This window comes from Nicotiana tabacum, chromosome 15 (genome assembly GCF_000715075.1).
Source record: "Nicotiana tabacum cultivar K326 chromosome 15, ASM71507v2, whole genome shotgun sequence".
Taxonomy (NCBI): Eukaryota; Viridiplantae; Streptophyta; class Magnoliopsida; order Solanales; family Solanaceae; genus Nicotiana; species Nicotiana tabacum.
Window position 1 is genome coordinate 55,535,334 of NC_134094.1, and position 8,796 is coordinate 55,544,129.

The window sequence follows — 8,796 nt, forward strand, 5'->3', positions numbered from 1 at the left end:
TCTTCCAATCCCCCCATGGCTCGATCCGATCTCCCAAAGAACTCTTGTGCAATCTCCCCCAGATTCAATGGCGGGGTTATTCCCTCTTTGCTGCTTCGAACTAGTGGATTACCCATCATGAAAATGAGACATGACAAAGAAATTAGCTTCCTATCATGAGCTTGATAGCACGATCTGGAGTATCAAAGAAGTATGCGACATTTGTATTGCATGTGAAGAGACCAAGAGAAGAGTAACAATAACAGGAAGAGATGGAAGTAGCCAACCACAACAATAATGACAACGGTTGCACCAATGAGTCTCCTTATATCTCTTTTGTTCTTCCTGGATGGTTCTCTGAGATTAGCCTCTTTGGCCTGGGGAAACACACTCGTTGAAGGTTGAGAAAATATTGTTTCAAGGTAAGTCTGATTACCAGAATGTCATGGTTTTTCAGTCATAAACTTATGGAAAGGTGATTGTTTTGGATGGTTTGATCCAACTCACAGAGAGGTTTGAATGTGCTTACCAAGAGATAATTGCTCATCTTCCTCTTTGTTCAATTCCAAATCCCAAAAAGGTGTTGGTTATTGGAGGAGGAGATGGTGGTGTCATGTGTGAGGTGTCGTGTCATTCTTCTGTCGAGCAGATTGACATATGTGAGATTGACAAGATGGTAGTTGAGGTATATGCTCATTCGCTATGATGTAGCTATATGATACAAGGATCCATGTGTTAATATCCACACTGGTGATGGAGTTGCATTTTTGAAAAATGTTGATGCAAGAACTTATGATGTTGTCATAGTGGATTCATCTGACCCTATAGGTCCAGCACAAGAGTTGTTCAAAAAGCCTTTCTTAGAACCTATAGCAAGAACTCTATGTCTAGGAGGGGTTGTATCTACACAGGCTGAGAGTATATGTCTTCACATGCACATAATTGATGAAATCATTGCCAATTGTCGCCAAATCATCCAAGTGGTATGATTGGTTTTATGCACTGCTCTACTGAGGGACCTGCAGTTAATTTCAAGAACCCAATTAACCCCATCGATGATGACAATGACAACCATACCAAAACTCTTGGACCTTTGATGTTTTATAAATCTGAGCTTCACAAAGCATCATTCTGTTGCCATCATTTGCAAGAGGGTGATTGAATCCAATGGAAAATGATGGGGCGCATTTTGAAGTACTTTACTGGAGCAGGATTAGTTGTTGTACAACGCCTATAACTGTCGCAGGTTTTTTTGTTTAAGTCAATGTTTTTAGGTTATTTAGGCCAAAAGAGTTGGTAAGTGGGAAAACACTATATCAATGAACCATCTTTCTTAAAATATTAATACATGTGGGCCCTCAGGGCCTCTGACATACTGTACAAAATGAACCTCTGTCTACAAAGCCTCTAAGATTATTCGACATCAAATGGGATAGGGTATCGGCCTACACATAAGTCTGTAGAAAAACTCTGACACGATGACTTATAGACTCGGCTGCACTCCGAATGAGATGGAGTCTTACCGATCCTTCGTTCAATGCTGACCTCGTCTACTATGAGGGTTTGTCAAACTTATTATCTATACATGCAGGGATGAATGCAGCGTCCCAAACAAAAGGACGTTAGTATGAATAATATACCGAGTATGTATGGCAGAACTGAAACATAATAATAAGTCAACATTAATTAAAAACATATAAGAATCTACCTGAATCTCTGAAGTGCCACCGTATATGCATACTTAGTATACTTATATATATAATACTTCTCTTTGAAACTATTATCCTTATCGTATGATGCATGACTACCCAACTGATAAGTGGTAACTACCCGACCGGCCGTAGCGCGGTGGTAAATGCATGACTGCCCGACCGGCCGTAGCTTAGTGATAAATGTATAACTGCCCAACCGACCATAGCTCGGTGGTAAATGCATGACTGCCTGACCAGCCGTAGCTCGGTGGTAAATGTGTAACAGCCCGACCGGACGTAGCTCGATGGTAAATGCATGATGCATATAATACCATTTTGAACATTAACATCTTTATCATATACCGCAATAAAGACTTAGGAACGTACTTAGACATACTTGAATATAACTTTAAATGGATGAATAACATAGACATCCTTAACTGGTAAGAGTAGAACCACTTATGGAATAGCATTACGTTTACGTATCGTTACTTGGATCATGCCAAAAGAAAATACGGGATAGCCTTAACAGAACTTGACCGATTCCCTTGACAATCCTTCTAACACATGCCAATAGCGACGAAACACGTAACGGCGGATCGGAGTAGGGAAAAATTCCGTATGATATTCTTGAGAAAGATTATACAGGGCTCCCTTAGTATTGCAAATCCCGTTGCTATTGCGTAGTATAACTTCGTATGAAATTTTGTTGTAGCAAATCAAGTTGCTATTGTCTAATCTTGTATGAGTTTCGTGGCTTCTTATTGTTTGTGTTGGACATACTTTTGTATTAGTTTTCTGAAGAAAATCACGTTGCCATCTAAGCCAAGTAAAGGATTCGCATGAATTCCTTCTTTGATAAATCTCATACGTTAATTTGTAGTAGGCATCTCAATGTTTGTAGTTTAGAGAAGCTTTGTATATTAGTGGGTGTGGGCCCCACTTGTGGGGATTATTTTATCCAAAACTTCTCCTAACATGCCACCAATTTATAAAGACTAATGAGTCATTTGGTTGAATAGCCCATGCTTCCACATTAATGCACTTAAACTTATCCAAATTTTCACCCCTTTTCCTTAATTAATTTATTAATCCCCCACTAATTCTATAATTAACCAATTACCCACATAATTAAGAATTATCTCAAATTACTTAAAATACTACTTACTTTTAACACACTTTGTACACCTTACTATTATGGCCGTGTGATACCATATAAAATCAATGCATACACTATTATTTCATTAAAACATCCATGTAAAAATACATATATTTTCTCAACTTCTAAGTTTCCTAATCTCATATAAAGAGTACAAATTTTTGTACGCTTAATTCTTAAAATGGTAAAAGATAATTTTCTTTTCTTGTGAGAAAATAATTTCTATCTTTACAATAAAGAAAATCTCATAAACTTTCTCATATTATGCGTATAATTTAAAGCATATTCGAAAGTAGTAATATTAATAACTATATAAAATCATATTTTTCAAACCTTTTTTTTACTAAAATGTTCCATTCAAAATACCATATCAAATGTATATAACATCATCAGGGTTGTTAAACTTATGGGGTCTTACAATAACATAATCACAAATTCTTTATAGCCTTGTGAATGGTCTTAATCCCTTCAAGCTCATATGGATTACTACGACTCATCCTATTATTAAAGTACGTGATATAACATCCTTCCCCCCTTTAGAAACATTCGTCCTCGAATGTTAACTCTTAGAGATTTACAAAATTTTTGCTAGGGTCTCCTCTGTAAACTAATCTAAAACCCAACCTCTATCTGAAGTCTGGAGTATTCACAACCTTTCTTTTTACAAAATTGTTCCATTCAAAATACCATATCAAATGTATATAACGACATCAAGGTTGTTAAACTTACGGGATCTTACAATAACATAATCACAAATCCCTTATAACCTCGTGAATAGTCTTAATCCCTTCAAGCTCATATGGATTACTACGACTCATCCTAGTATTAAAGTATGTGATGTAACACGAATCACCTGCATCCATTGAAGATGCAGACCCCTTGTAAAGGGGACGTTAGTACATATAGAATAGTGCTAGTATGTGAAGCTAACTGTCCTCTTTCGAAATATAATGCTAATATAAGAAGGGAATAATAATGAAAGCAACAAGTAACGATTGATGCTACCCAAATGCCACGTTACAACATGACACTTTTCAAACCACAAAAGTAATATTATTTTTGGTTGAAAGATCATTAGCACCGATATACAACCGTGTTTTTAGCACGGAGTCCGATCTCGGCCCGATCGGCTAAGCCGTCTCTCCACAAAAAATATGGATTGACATATGATGAAAAAGAAAGAAAGGTGTTACCAAGAGTAGGAACTACCATGTGCGCAACATGGCGTCCGATCACCATCCGACCGGCTAGGTCGTTTCCCCACTTATGTCGTGTGAGTCGACATCAAATCTAGGGCTACCAACAATCTCATCCCAATCAAGGGGAATAATCTCAACACATCAATCTCATCCCTAATAAGGGGAATAACCACAATGAGCTCCTACATCGGCAGGTGTAGTTTCGGGTGTGGGCCTTACGACCCACCCTTCCTCGGTTCGCTAATGATACTCCCAAAAACATTTTCTTTGCACACAAGGGAAACAGAAGTACAAATATATTCACCTCATAACCTTCCACACTATATAAAGCTTCATTAATACTTTCAACCATTCACAACATCATTGTTTCCTTGGCTCTATTGGCCATACGTATGATTCTTCATTCATGGCACGTTGGCCGTATTTCATATTCCACACTTTTATTTTTTTACTTTCAAGGAACATCATCATATCATCAACGTATAGAATATTCCAGAAATCATAACTTTAGGTTCATTTGTAATGAAGGTTTTAAACATAATAGATTCCTTTCCAAAGAATGGAGCAATGTAATTGAAGCACAAGTTAAAATCATAAACGAGTGATACACCACTTATTCTTGAAATACTTTTACCCAAAAGGGCAATACACAATTTCAACTCATTAGTATGTAAGAACTCAAATAACATTGGAAATATTTATAAAGGAGAGCATGGTGATTTACGATTGAAACACGAATTCAACTCAAATGCACTAGTTACAACAACCATGGCTACATTTTATATCTTACTATCACTTCTTTCACTTCCAAATATTATCATAGGTTATCAACAGTTAAGGGCATTTGGAATCATGACCTCAAACATATATATGAGCAATATGAGTCTTAAGCACAATGGGTTTTCTGTCCAAGTTAAGCATAATAGACTTTCATTTGAAACACTAGTTGAAGTGATAACGATTTAATACATCACCCTTACTTGAACTCATTTCTGAAAGATATCATGATAAGATAGGAGCAATTGGAACATATTTTGAGTACATATATCTTTCAATACAACACTTGTTTAGAATAATCAAATTTATTAGGAACAACCCATAAAATGGGATTTAGGATCATCATGGAATTCGACTCTAGACAGAAATTTAGCCAACTTACCTTGATTGAGCTTCTTTTTTAAGTTACTACAATGTCCCAACACCTCTTGCAATATCAATCTATAGGGAGATAGCGAAAATCATATAGAAATTAGAAGGATTCTCATGGTGTAACTCTCTTAGGAATTTGGTCAAACACCTATTATGCAAACATCGACTCCAAGGCTCTACAATGGTAATCCCATCCTCCCTCAACCAATTTCAACAAGAAACTACCTAAAATAGTTCAACAACCCCACATACTACACCTAATATCACATGCATGGCCTATCTCCAACTCTAGAATCTACTTAGACACTAAACAAACTTGCATGGATGATGTAAGACAAGAACTTACCCGGATAGATGGTGGTCTAGTGAGTGGCTTCCATGATTCTTGAAGATTGGTGCAAGAATTAGTGATTAAAATGCTAGGTCTTCCCCTTCTCTCTCTAAAATAATCTTACTACTCTCTAAAAGCATCAGACATTCGCTTCAAAATGAGCCCCAAAGGTTATTTATCAAAATGGGGTCGGGTTATAAAAATAGAAAAATAGACACTCCGAACTCAAGTCTGTGGTCGCGCAATGGACAACAGAACAGATATGCGGCCCGCAAAATGGACCGTGAAAGTGATGCAAAATACTGGGCTAGTCTGCGCAGGTCTGCGGTCTGCAGTCCACTTATGCGGCTGCGAAATAGACCGCAGAATTACCCTTCGAAATTCGGCACACTAAATCTGCTACAGAAGTGCGGAAACAGGTATGTGATCGCATAATGGACTACAGAACAATCTTCAAAATGCGAAAAATTTTCTGCTCAACTCCACGATGGGTATGCGGCTCGCACAACGGATCTACAGTCGTTAATCTTACCGCATAATTGGCCCTTCAGCAAAACTTTTCCACCAATATCTCGATGCATTCTTCAACCCAGCTCGCCGCAAAGATTAACTACTACCTCTGTACACATTACCCTACCACGGCGCCACAAAACTTGAATTCCTTGGCAAAATTTTACAGGGCCTTATAGTTCGTTATTACAAGTTATTACAAGCCCGTAATGAAATAATACAAGCTCAACGATGGAAAAATACAAACTGGAACAAATACAAGCCCACTAAAATAGTTACAGACCCAATCCAAAAGTAACATAGGGATATCCCCAGGCCTTCAATAGTCTTACTCCTCGCACAACAACAGACCCAAAATCCTCGCTGACCAAGGAATTAAAGTGTGTTAGTTACAATGTTCATATCCAACCACATATAAGGCCCAAACAAGTGACATACTTACCCAAATGATGCCAAACTTATCCACACAAGTGTCAGACTACTCGTTGAATTAATTAAACAACCTTTGAAGCCTATGTTCTTAGTTCTTAAGGCTGTGACTAACAGCAGTTCTAAACCAAAGGCACGTAGACAGGATTACATGAACTATTGGCAAGTTTCACAAGGCATACATAAGGCAGGTTCATGTTTGTATCTCCAAAAACAAAGTTTTAAGTGATAGGATTGAACATCATAAAATAGCAAACTACTCCAAGTAAAGTTTCAAAGCAAAGCATAGTCCAGAATTAGCCTAAAGAACTTTAAACATGAGATTTTTAAATATAAGAATCTAGTAGAGTCATAGACAAGAACAAGTGGGATACAGTCTTCACATGGAGTGTCTAACATAAAAGCTTAGTGAAAATAACATAACATAACTGGTTCATGATCGAGAAATCACTTAACATGTTGAGTATCAGTCACAGTACCAGAAGAACTTATGGTAAACAAGAAACATGTCAATTTTCAGATCAACATGACAGGAACGCATCAAACCTTGTACTAGTTGGCCACATATAAGAGAAAAGGCTGGATATGAGATTCACCCTAAAGGTCTCAAGTAATACTAAAGGGCACAGGATTGAACAAGTCAAAAAAGCACACACTAGAGTTACAAATAGCATGGAAATAGGTCATAGCTAATAGTATAACCCCGGAAAGATAGCAGGTCAGGCATGAATGGCTCAACAGGAATTAGAACACATTTTGGGCATGAGTTGGTTATCATAATAATCCAGAAAAAAGTAGAGAGACAAACTCAGGACAAGCATCAGGTATGAGCACAGACACAGTAGGCTAAACAGGGTTAAGAGAGCCAGAACTCATTTATGCTAAACACATGTGATAGGCGTACATCATATTTAGAATCTAGGAAATTTCAGATGCTAAAAGTAAAGAGTCACAAGAATACTTCAGAGCAAGTAAGGCTACAAACAAGATGGCATAGTAGGACATTGATTCATAGAAGTTTCAGTGGCATGAGTACATAAATACAAACGAAAGAGAATGAAATTGCCAAGGCCAAAGAAAATTACCAGTTGCAAATTAACAAACAAGCAAATACGAAGAACAATCTCAGTGGTACTGCAATCGTCAATAGCAAAGAGAGCAGTAGAACCCCAAACCCAAAGTGCTAGAGTTCACAAGGGTTTCAGATGAATCCCGAGCAGTGCTCTCAGTAGAAAGGTTAATTAAAATGAATTCCGGTGGGCTTGGCTTTCAGCCGGCCAAGAATCAAGAGTTTCATAACAAAGTGAGTGAGTAAGTGAGGGAGTGCTAATGATGAAAAAATCCGTTTAAGGGGAATTAGGGAGGGGTATATATAGTGTTCAATTTACCAAAATCAAAAGGAAAATATCAATCGAATCACAGAAATACGGAAAGAATCTCATGCAAAACTAATTTTGAATTAGATTAGCCAAAGATCTCAGTGAATCGGACCCATACGACCTTGTTGGGAGTGTATACAGACGGATTACTATCTGAATCTTGAAGACTCAGATCGATTTGACTTGATTCAGAGAAGTGGTACTTGCCAAAATCGGGCAAGTACTACGTAACACCACAGACGTGCATATAATAGCGAAGCCTCACGAATAAGGTAAGTAAATCAAGGAAAGGATCCATGATTTGATCGGATTCAGAGAAAATTAGGGGTGACGCGGCTGCTAGGGTTTCTCAGGAGAGCACGAGAGGATTAGAGAATTTAGGGGCGCCTAGGCGGAGAGAAATGGGGATTAGAGTTTGGGATTGGGTAATTAAAAGTGGAGGGGTGATCGTGGGTCGTTGATCTTGAGAGATCAACATCAATGATTTTAAAGAAAGTGGAGCAGGTAGTTTTATTGGTTCCCGACCGGGTTGGGCATAAGGGTTGTTTTGTTTGGGCCCAACTTTGGTTTGGTTTTGGCTCAATTTCAGCCTAGTTTTGGGCTGGGTTTAAAAATACACGAAATTTATAAAAAAAAATTATACAAATGACCTAAAATAATAAAAATATTATTTAAGACATTAAATATTTTAAAATAATAACTCAGTTTAATAAAAATATAAAAAATAATATTTTGACATAAAAACTATAATAAATATAATTATTATGAGAATATAGGCTATTGTTGCAATTGTTGTAAATAATAATAAAAGTGAAATATAATTATGTAAAATGGAGTAAAATATTATAGAATGTGAATATGGGTATAAATAATCAATTTAATTCACTCAAAATAATTTTGAAGGAGTAATTAGTAAATATGCAACAATTACAAATACAAGAAATCAATTTTAAAAGCTTTAAAAATTATA

General features: G+C 36.9%; 1 pseudogene; it reads left to right on the plus strand.

Moving 5' to 3' along the window:
- The first annotated feature begins 218 nt into the window (after window positions 1–218).
- On the plus strand, window positions 219–1,157 carry LOC107810231 (spermidine synthase-like; annotated as a pseudogene).
- Window positions 1,158–8,796: the final 7,639 nt, after the last annotated feature.